At 43.0% G+C, this 12,049-nt stretch overlaps 1 protein-coding gene across 1 annotated transcript in view; it reads left to right on the forward strand.

Annotated features, from left to right (window-relative positions):
* LOC136874790 (MICOS complex subunit Mic10) overlaps window positions 1-12,049 on the forward strand; it is a 205,673-nt gene that overhangs the window by 174,710 nt on the left and 18,914 nt on the right. The gene's annotated exons all lie outside the window — the stretch shown is intronic.

The raw sequence follows: 12,049 nt of genomic DNA on the forward strand, positions 1-12,049 counted from the left end.
TTTTCGCTTATTATCCTGGAATGTTCTGCGTTTTCTCATTGCATCTCCAGACAAATACTGAACGATGTTTTCATAGGTCACTTTGGTACTATATTGTATCATTTTCAAGTGTTCCTGTTTGGGCAGTAGGCTATATACTTCTCGAGTAGCTTATATAAATGCTGGGTGGTCCACCAGCCCCTTGCCATCCAGTTTTATGCATCCCTTCACATTTACAACAATTCTGAAGGGCATAGGTCTCTCTCCCTAAACCGGAGTAATATAACGAGATGTGTGTTTACGGGCTAAAAGACAGCAGAAATCGTGAGCGCCACTATTAATTCATTAGGAGTACCTCGAATGAACCCATAAAACGAGTAAAGATCCGCAGAACACGTACTTTAAAACAGGAGGTGGACGCACAGACCGAGAGAACGGTACTGTATAGACTGGGAAGTGGGCGCCATTGGTCAAGTGTCGCAATAGCACACATGGCACGCGGGCGGGGAGATATGTCACAGTGGACAATGCTCGAGGTAGAAGGTTTGAATCCCACATACATTTAACATTTTTTTAACAGCCAGTTGCCTGGGATGTGGTAAGGTTGCATACTTGATAGCTTCCAAGGACTGATTTGTTTATTTGACCCTGTAAAAGACTGTATGTGTTGTTGCATTGGGTATGGTGCTGGGTTGGACGAGGATATGGAGATGATGGTCGGTGGCCAGTATAGGCTGGGAAGTGGGCGCTGTACGTAAGTGTCGCTGTAGCTCACCTAGCTAGCGCGCGGTAGTGTGATAGTTGACAGTGCTCGAGGGTTAGAAGGTTAAAGTCCCATGGAAATATTTTTTTAAGCCAGTTGCATGGGATGTGGCAAGGTTGTATACTAAATACCGGTATTTTTCACAGACTGGTTTGTTTATTGGCCCTGAAAAGGCCCGTTGGCATGGAGCTGGGTTGATAGAAGCTAGGAGACATGTGAAAGGATTTCAGTTATCCACGTCGTTTAACGCAGCATCTGCTCGAACTGACGACCTCCGTGGTCGATACAGAAGTGTGCGTGATGTAAGAACCGTCTGGCCTGTTGCAACATCTCTGGCGAAACGGGTCGGCATGCCTCAGTGATGGACTGTCTAAAGTGACAAGGACTGGTCGGTTCCTGTGCATACACCAGTTGTTTTACATAGCCCCACAGAAAAAATCCAAGGGCGAAAGATCGGGCGATCTAGCGGGCCAGGGGACAGGTCCTTTCCTTCCTATCCATTTATCAGGATACGTCGCATGGAGATGGTTCCGGACGACCACCGCCGCGTTCGGTGGAGCTTCGTCATGTTGAAACCATATCCTGCAGCGATCAAGGAGTGGCACATACTCCAAAAACGGTGGTAGTTCATCTTGGAGGGACCGCAGATAGCGTTGGCTGGTCAGATGGCCCTCAAAGAAGTGGGGACCGATGAGGTGATCACCCATAATTCCACACCATACATTCACGCCCCACTGTACCTGAAAAGCTGTCTGTCGCACCAATGGGGATTATCCATACTCCAGTAATGCATATTATGGCGATTAGCGGTTCCATTGTTGTGGAATCGTGCTTCTTCCGTAAATAAGTGTCGCTAGAAAAGCAGGATCAGTGTCCACATGCTGTAGGATTCATTGACAGAACGCCATACGGGCATCGAAATCATGACCATAGAGCTCCTGGTGTAAGTGTAGATGGTACGGGTGAAACCGGTGGGTATGCAATATCTGCGTAACAGACACTCGGCTGATGTTCGTCTCCAGTGCAATGGCCCGTGTGCTAGTATGAGGGTTACGCCGCATAGCGTCAAACACGACCCGTTCATTGTCAGCAGACGTCACGGGATGATCTCGAACAGGCCGTGTCCTTCCCAGGGATGCAGTATCCCGCAGGTGTCCTTCCACACTCCAGAAATGTCATGCCCGTCGGTTGTCTATCCGGATAGCGTTCTTCGTCCAGGCGTTGTGCCTGGTATGCATTGTCTAACTTCTCCATAGATAAGTAACATATCCACATACTCGTCGCTGAAATAGGCCTACTTCTCGAGGCAGTGAATAAACTTTGTGTTGTGAATTCGTGCAGCTACATATTTACCTGCCATCGCACGTTGTCATCGTTCAGATGGGGTATACTTTGCCGTACCTGTAGTCTACAAAGCTTGGAATGTGTACGACGTAGCTAACTGGCCACAGACCATCATCTTTTCATCCTCGTCCAACCCGGCACCACACCCAATGCAACGACACATATGGTCTTTTACAGGGTCAATTAATCGTCGCCATAAGACCTATCTGTGTCGGTGCGACGTAAAGCCCCTAGCAAAAAAACAGGGTCAATTAAACAAATCAGTCCTTGGAAGTTATCAAGTATGCAGCCTTACCACATCCCAGGCAACTGGCTGTTAAAAAAAAGTTAAATGTATGTGGGATTCGAACCTCCTACTTCGAGTGCTGTTCACTGTGACATATCTCCCCGCCTGCTTGCCATGTGTGCTATTGCGACACTTGACCAATGGCGCCCACTTCCCAGTCTATACAGTACCGTTCTCTCGGTCTGTGCGTCCACCTCCTGTTTTAAAGTACGTGTTCTGCGGATCTTTACTCGTTTTATGGGTTCATTCGAGGTACTCCTAATGAATTAATAGTGGCGCTCACGATTTCTGCTGTCTTTTAGCCCGTAAACACACATCTCGTTATATTACTCCGGTTTAGGGAGAGAGACCTATGTCCTTCAGAATTGTTGTAAATGTGAAGGGATGCATGAAACTGGATCGCAAGGGGCTGGTGGATCCGAGTGCGTAGCGGACGACCGCCGGCGTCGACCTTCCTTAAGTTCTTTGTCCCAATACAACTGGAGATATTTCTTTGCCTGTTGCAACTGGTTTTCAAGAGCAACTTTTCCTCATCTAGCGAGTTGTGGCGAAGTTTGGTTGCTCCGGGCGATTGGAGCATTTATGCCCTAACTTCCAGTACTTCAGGGAAGGTAGGAGCAGGTGAGAATAGGAGTGTTTGAAATGTGGTGGTGGCGACCATTGATTTGTTGACGAGGGGTGTGTGAGAACTTGCGTTGGGAGCGATTGCCGTCTGCCTGGCTAGTGGGTGGTTAAGGGTAGCGCAGGTGTTTGCTCGCAATGTAGTGAGCTTTGATTGCCTTTTAAAAGAATGGGCAGCCTGAGTCACAAGCGACATGATTGCCTTTACAGTTGGCACACTTGACCTGTTCTCGTGGGACTGGTCAGACGGTGTGATGATGTTGATGATGATCGCCGCATCGATTACAGCGGGTCTCATTAGGGCAGCTTGAAGCGGAGTGATTTAGTTGGAGACAGTTGTACCACATGAATATTAGAGAAGACTGTGGGCGAGGTTTGGTGAGAGTGGTGCGGGTTCGATTTGGGATGGGTGCAGGTTTGCTGATAGGGGAGGGGGCTATTTCAGACTGGTACATGGGTGTTGCTGGAGAAGTTTCTGACTGAAAAAGATTGGTTTGGGTAGGTTTTGTGGCTGCAGGTTGAGTGATGTTAGGGTCAGTTTGAGTGCCGCATTTCCAGAATGTAGGATAGTCTTCTGATTGTTATTCTTCTTCTTCTTCTTCTTCTTCGGATACTACTGGTTCAGGGTCTTGAGGGAGTCTGAAGGGTGTGTAATTATAGGGTGGCGGATATCTCGGAGTGGAGTGAGTCTCTGAAGTATGTCTTTCAAAAGAAAGTCTCGGATAGGGGTAATCATTAATATGTTATTGTGGGATTCATCTATCACTGCAACATGGGTTGGAAGGATATTTGAAATGGCGCCAAGTATTATGCACCGGTTCAGGAGCACAGATCATTGGATACCAAGAGGGATCGTGGCTATACTGCATTTAGGTGAGGCAGGGAATACGGACTTATTCTTGTCGTATCTGAAGGGATTTTGAAAGTTTGTCTTCCAAGTCATGGTGAGGGTGAGTTGTGGAGGTGGACTTGTGAGAGTGCGGGCAACGTGGATCGAATGGAGTAAGAGGGAGATGAGCTTGGGGAGGTAAGAAACTGGGTAACTGTCTTGGAAATTTCATCGATGGCTGCAGTATCTATAGAGCGTTCCAACCTTAAATTGCAGTACATCAGTAATGGGATAATTCCGTCTCTTTCCTTCTCCCATGTTTTGCGGGTAGCGCTGCCTTACTCTAATGCAGCGGGTTTGCCAAATATCCGTGAATAAGAATGTTATCGGTTAAAATGGTTGAATATCGTGTTATGTACAGAATTTCAAGGCGCATATGATGCCGTTAACAAAAAAAATGTAAAACAATAATTTAGTGTGAAAATGGTAATATAATGGAAAGTTTCTCCAAATGCAAAATCTTCATTGCATAGAACTTATCATGCCATAACTCCTATTTTATATTCATTATTTTCCGAATTTTTTCACTGCTGGTAAAGAAACATTTCAGCTCGATGTAGATAAGTTTATTTTTAAATTTAAATGATAACAATAAGCAGTATATGCGTTTATTTTCAGTCATGTTCAGGGAATTTTATATGTAGGCACGAAAACGTCAGTCGCTGGCCAGCGTCTTTCCTATTGAATTTGCATGGGGGGTCAAAGCGAGGCAAATGGTCTTCAGATTTGGAAGTTATTTTTAAAACAATCCCGGAGTTCCTATCTTGCTTAGTTATTAATTTGTGACAGGAAGAATATCTCCTTGAATTTTGGTTTCGCGCGTGACTCGGCTGGCTGTCTGGCTGACTGGCTGAAGTACCGGTAGTGATCTCCCAAACATGCGCTTTTAACATTTCCAGACAGTCGCATGCAGTGCAGTGCTCATTTTGTCAGCAGTATGTATAATAGTGATTAAATACATATCAGTGACATATGTACAATTCTTGAGGGAAAGTGTATTTCGTTTGTGTGGTTCATGAGTTCATGCTCGTGCGTGGGGATCTAATTTCGAAGAAAATGTGCAGAAGGATCATGGCGTGGTTAAAGCAAAGCAAACGCTCTTCGAATATGGAAGTTATTTTTAAATCATACCTCAAGTCCCTATCTCGTTATCTCTTAATTTACGACAGGGAGAACGTCTCGTTTGTTTACGTTTCACGAGTGACTCGGCTGGCTCAGCTTTTAAATATACTGGCAGCCGTGTGCAATGGTGATTTAATCAGTATTATAAGATTGATTAAATACAGATCAGTGATATATATATATAATATTTAATGGCGTGTGGCCTCCGAAGAGGCCGAATGCAGGTCTTTCCAGTGTTGACGCCGCATAGGCGACCTACGCGTCTATAAGAATGGGGCTCCTACCTGTGATGAATTCTAATGCTGAAGGCGGCACACACACAGCCAGCCCCCGAGCCATTGGAATTAACCAATGAAGGTTAAAATCCCCGACCCAGCCGGGAATCGAACCCGAGGCCCTCTGGACCAAAGGCCAGCACGCTAACCATTTAGCAATGGAGCCGGACAAGATCAGTGATAAATGTATAGTTCTTGAGGACAAGTGGATTGTGTTTGTGTAGTCTGTGTAGTTGTCAGTTCGTGCTCGTATGTATAGTTCTTAGTTCGAAGAAAAAGTGCAGAAGGATGTATAATGGATCGTCAAATAAAAAAGAAACGTTCCGTAGGTAAACTCAGGGGAAAAGAACGCAATATTATAATGAGTGTCCTGGATTATTTTTTAAAGACTATGAATATGAGCAGCGCAATCAGTAAACAGCTAAAGCTACAGGTTGTTCCGAAAGAACAATCTATGCTGTAAGGAAGGAACACACACATGGTCCTTTGCGAACTCTCGAAAAAAAATAGAAGGACGACAGAAAAATTAAATATGATGAAATTGTTAGAAGTGGATGCGTCGGGCGGTTCACTCTCTTTTATTTGCTAACATACCACCGACATTGAACGTGATTTTTAGTCGCGTAAATGGTGAGGATTCTTTGCCACGATTTTCCAAAACTACGTTGTATCGCTTCTTACATGATATAGGATTCCGATATTTAAGACGGGGTAATAAAGCAGCTTTCACTGAAACCGATGAAATTATTAATTGGAGGCACAGATATCTCAGGGGGATAAAACGTTTGAGGGCACAAAATAAAGCTATAATTTACACAGATGAATCGTGGGTAAATATTGGGCAGACAATGACAAAAGAATGGAAGGATACGACAGTGAAAAGTGCACGGCAGGCCGCTTTTGAAGGGGCGAGTTCGGGACTTAGGCCACCGAAAATCCGAGGACCGTGATTTGCCTTAGTCCACGCGGGTAATGAACATGGTTTTGTTCCAAATGCTGAACTAAAATTGTTATGCAAAAAAACATAAGACAATTGGGCAAATTACGTGAACGAAGTAAAGAAAAATGAAAAAGTTTTGTGGAAAGCAGACGAATTGCAGGACGATGTCGACGATGAAAAGTTTTTAATATGACTTTCTTCATCGTCCGGATCATCCTCAAGTTAATCTCTCGAACCCAGTTCATCCAAAGTGGGAACATCAGGCCTTGCAGAAAGGATAGAAGGTGTACGTCCAATGTCTGAGAGCAACGCCAGTGATTAAGGTATGTTGTATTTATTTTACCATCCTACAAATATTAATTTATGAATGAATGAACTTAACATTACAAAATTACAAACGAAAAATGTGGAACTGTGACGCCCTGTTTGAGTCACACTCGAGCGTGATCTTCACGAGTCGATTTCGCAACAGCGCGCTCCATCTACGCTGTACTGCAATTTAAGGTTGGAACGCTCTATAGGCTTGGGAAATAAACAGGGGCCCGGTTACTCGATTCACCGGGCTTGTTCTTATTTCTGAGTTTATAAGGCATATTCTTGACGGGAATAAATTGGGTAGGGTTGAAAGGAGTGGGAATGAAATACTGGAAAGGTCAAACGCACTCGCGGACTGGGCTGGATAATTACAACTTGTTGCCGGAGCCTGAGTCTCGCGTAGCGACTGGAGCGGCAGCCGTGAATTTGTTTGAGATTCCCGACCGATTGGGTCCTTAATCTCAATTTGACGTATGGCTCTTAAGAGCGTTGACTGGTGGGTTTATTTGGTAGTTAATTTCCAGTATTTCAAGGAAATGGTGGAGTGACGAATGTGGAGGTATTGAAATGTGGTGGTGGCAGTTGTTTGCCATTGTTTGGGACTTAGGAATAGGTGACTTATTTGCACTTTGGAAGGTGCTGCCATCAGTTGGGCTCATTGAGAGGTTTAGAAGGGATTTGTTTAGAGGTGCGTTGTCGGTTGTTGGGGCATGCAGTGTTTCTGGGTAGGAAAAGGTCTTGGGTTGGGATACTTGGGTTATGTAGTGCTGGTTAGTAGAGAGAGGAGATTTTTAAGAAGTTGTATGGTTGGGATGGTTTGTGGTGTGCGGTTTAAATAGTGTGTGGGAGGGGATTAAGGTTTAGTAGGGATGGAAGTTGTTGGTTAGTTGGTTGTAGTTGGCGGAGGTGTTTGTTTGCGATGTGGTGAGAATTATTGCTTTTTTGAGGATTGGGCAGCCTGGATATGAAACGGCATGTTTTCCTGTGCAGTTAGCGCGTTTGACCTGGTATTGTGGGACTGGGCAGACGGTGTGGTGGTGGTGGTGGTGGTGGTGGTGGTCACATCTGTTGCAGCGGGTCTGATTTGTGCAGCTTGCGGCTGAGCAGTTTAACTGTAGACAGTTATAGCACATGAAGATTAGTGTGGATTGTGGGCGAGACTTATCTCGGTTTGAGCAGGTTCGATTCTGGCAGGCAGATGAGGAGTCGTGTCAGGTCAGGCTAGTTTTGTACGTGGATTACGCCACGGGCAAGGCACGATCTCAGTACACCAAACTGATCTGACAAATTGCTCTGGAGCCACCAGGGTGGCTAGTGGCTGCAGTAGTCTCCTTGACTGTGCGCAGCTAGCGGGTGCTAGCGGCGAAGCTGTCTTCTTGGCGGTAGTCTCCTTGGTTGTGCGGGGTTAGCGGTTGCTAAACGGCGATACTGTCCTCTTGGCGGGCGGTGAGCTGGAAGTCTGGGTTCCCAGTATCGGGCGTCGGGGTTAGCTCTCTCCGACGTGCTCTGTAGGTGGCTGCACGACGAAGGATGGGGGCTGGTAGACCACCCGGTATACAGGTATAATCCAGTAGCCTATACAAGGTGTTTCAGAAAAAGCGTGCAGGAATAGGTGATGCTCTACTGAACATAGTTAGGGAACCTAGAGTCTTAGAATCCAGCTTAAGAAGATATGAGCTTAAACATGTCTATCGCTATTACTGTTTTCCGGTTTATTTCCTGGTAATTTTTACATATATTTATTTACATTTACTTTATACATTACATACAGTTAATTCACTACTATTTATTTATCGAATGGTTTAACTACATATTTACGTGAACAAATGCATACATTTAATACTCCACTGGGAGGTTTTCATTCCAGTCAGTAGGCCTATTAAGAATAAATAATCACATTAAAAGAAGTAAAAATTTTACTATCTTGAATGGAAATTAAGTGCGTGACCTTGAGTACAATCTTACAAAGAAATAAAATGCGAGACCTTGAGCTAAACAGCCACGGGTACTTCACATTGAATATTAAACGTAAATAAGACTGATGTGTTATTGAAACTAGAAAACATTCAGCATAAGCAACAAAAAAAAGTCATGTAAACTACATTGCAGGTTGACCAGTGTCAAACCATGATTTAAGTTACAAAAGTTTTAATAACAAGAAAATATTAAAGTGAATTCAAGATTACAAGAAAAAGTTAAATATAAATAGAGAAAAAATGGTTGACAAAAGTTCAAAAACACTAGATGGCAGGATCTTGAAAGAAGAAATTTGTCCGTAATTTGTAGCGCTCCTTCAAGAAAAATGTTAAAGTCCAATAATATGGTTGAAAAACCAAATAGCAGCATTTAGATCTTTGAGCCATAAAATTTCGATGACTAGCAGAAGAAAAGAAACCGGGTGAACAGATCTTCACCGGCGGCTAAACGAACCAGTCGTCAGCAATATTTTAAATGCAAGAGTTATGAGAACTGAATGCCACTGGCGAATGCGAAGAAAGGCAGACGAATAAATCGTCGTTAAATGACGAATTCCAACTGCCATCTGATGTGTTTCTGCGGTGAACACGAAAAGCTCTGTCGCGACTGTGGCGACTGAAGTTTACGCTTGACATGTACGCGTGTCTCAGGGCTGCAGCGAGAGCACCAGTACTGTATGCGCTGGCGAGTGGTTGACCTTCTGATGGCTAATGTGGCTGAAAACGCAAGCTAGCTAGTTTCCTGCTAGCATTATGTAGAAATATGGAATGTTCTAGAAGCGGAAGACGAAAAGTAACGCGGGAAAACTAACAAGCTACTACGGAGAATACTAGTAGAATACAAAAACAAAAAAAATCCGATAAGAGGTCCTGAAGGAATTTTAGTAAGAATATTCAATAAATAATTTAGAAAGGATTAAATAATAAATTAAAAAGAATAACCAATCAAAGGGAAGACAGCGGCGAAAGGTTACATCATCGGTACCAATCAGCGTAAAAGTTGCCGATGATGTGAGCAGCATGTCCAGGTGATAGTAGCCAATAAGAAAATCATGAATTAATGACCACAGGCCAAGAAATCACAGAAAGTAGTTTTCATTAAAAACCTGTGACATGAACACAGGCCAAGGGGGGATTTACACTCTTCCAGATTGAAGAGCTACTTGAATTGGGAGCAAGTTCAAGGTAATATTAACATCAGTAAATAACGAAATTGATAAAAAAAACGAGAGGTACTGAGATTTAAAAAATGTGAATATAAATTTATCATCAAACTGCGAGTACGTTCATGTAAAGCATGGGCCACTAGGGGTGGCATTCTATATCTCTTCCCACTCTCTTGCGAAGCGTGTACAAGGACACTCTTTTACAGTGTGGTACACTGTCTCTTTAGCAGCTCCACTTTCGCACCGAGTCCGAGATTTCCTACTTACATTCCCAACACCGCTTCAAACGCGATTTAGTCTGGGTCAAATATTCCTTGAGAGAGCTTCATTCCAGGCGTAGGTTGTGTAGGATCCTTGTGCACGACCTGTGTGAAGGAAACAGATGACCATTTCTCCTTCCACGATTTCTCAGTGCTGGGCTAAGTGTCTCAGACGGTTGAGGCGCTACCCTTCCCCCCAACTTGGCAGGTTCGATCCTGGCTCAGTCCGGTGATACAGTATTTGAAGATGTTCCAATACGCCGGCCTCGATAGATTTACTGGCACGTAAAAGGGCTCCTCATGGATTAAAATCCGGCACCTTGGCGTCTCCGAAAACCGTAAAAGGAGGTGGTGTTGGTGGTGGTGGTGATTATTGTTTTAAGAGGGAGTACAACTAGGCAACCATCCTCTATATAACACTAATCAGAGAGAAAAAAGGAAGGGATCCGACACTTCGAAAAATGAAGATATCGGCCAAAGGAAGACAAGGGCCACGAAGGGCGTGAAAATGAAAGACTCCCTAGACCTCCATACGTAATTTAACGTTAAAAACTTCATCACTGATCCGTATTGAACTAATAATAGCTAAAAAGAGTGTCGCGAACTTACAAGCTAGGTATTTCACAACAGTAGTTGCACGATCCAGGGAAACAAATTAAATAAATCAGTACTAATTTTCCCAAAGGAAGATCGTAGCAAGCGTGGAAACAGCTAGGCTAAACAGAGGTCAAGTGGATAGAAAGAGAAATAATACTTACTGACTAAAATCAGAATTCATTTTCGGATTACAACAACTTTATTGAGAGAAGGTTAAATAATAGTAATTAAATTTCAATTTCAGTCAGGCAAATAAAAGGGATAAAATTAAAAGATGGTAATTAAAGCTTAACCTCAAATTAAGAGAGGAAAATAAAGGGAAATAAAATTAATAAATCGTAATTAAAGATTAATTTCAAATTCCATGGAGTAAAATTGAAAGGAATTAAATTAATTATACGACCTTCTGGTTCTTTAAAATTAAAAACATGGAAACCAATTAAAATGAAAATAATCTGAGCTCACAAACCAGTACTTTCAAGAAATCTTCAGAGAGGGTAAACTGGGAATAGGAAACAACCCAAAGAAATGAACCCAAGAAAGGGGTACTTAATTGATCACTTTTTCCAAACCAGGTTTTCACACAACAAAATTTTTCAGAGTGAAAAATGTTCCTTAATAACCACTTCAACTGCAGAACCCGAGCAGTAACATGTGAAATCCACAATAAATAAATTCCACCAAAAACTTTAGGAAGGAGTAAACAGATAAAATATTTAAGTGATCCACAGTTAAAACAAGTCGTCAAGGACCAAAATTATCCGCATTAAAATTTTAGTAAATCACGACAGCCAAGCATACGGAGAAATAATAGACGCATTACAGAATCACGTCTCATCCCAAGAGCCGAATTCAACAATCTCTCCGTAAAACGCCCGTCAGCTGTCTGCACGTAACAAAGAGCAGAGACGGCAAATGTCAAAATAACAGGGGCAACGCCCACACTCATGTAAACTCTGCTGTCATGGCAACGGGGTCACGTGACGAAGGACCACAAAATGGCTACCCACCCAGAAAGGAAAAAAAAAACACGCAGCCGAATGGTGACAAGAAACAATTTCCAACTCATAATGACTTCCCTGATGGGGATTTTCAGATTGTAAGGAATTAACACGTTGAACAACATTACAACCAGTTACACAAAGCCCCAAATAATTGATAATTAATTTACAATTAAAAAGATCTAGATCACAGTCTTTCATTGGTAACGGCAGAATACCTTTCTTGTGCACGAATATGTTTTAGACAGTAGAATATTATCCTTTTAAGTACTTCATTAAGGCAAACGAATTTAACTTGGGTTTATCTGGTTCCCTTCTCACATCGTTAGATTTCCTGGTAACAAAAGTGGATGCTTACTTACAGATTGTACTAAGGTCGTAGAGAAAAAAAAAATAATTAAAGGAAATAGAACGGCGACAAGGACATCGCCCCTTGGCAATGTGATCACCCAGGGTCAATTACAACCCACATCCTTTCTTCTTTCTTCACTTAAAACCGGTCAAAATCCAACAGT

Source organism: Anabrus simplex, chromosome 5 (assembly GCF_040414725.1).
Source record: "Anabrus simplex isolate iqAnaSimp1 chromosome 5, ASM4041472v1, whole genome shotgun sequence".
In the NCBI taxonomy this organism is placed as follows: domain Eukaryota; kingdom Metazoa; phylum Arthropoda; class Insecta; order Orthoptera; family Tettigoniidae; genus Anabrus; species Anabrus simplex.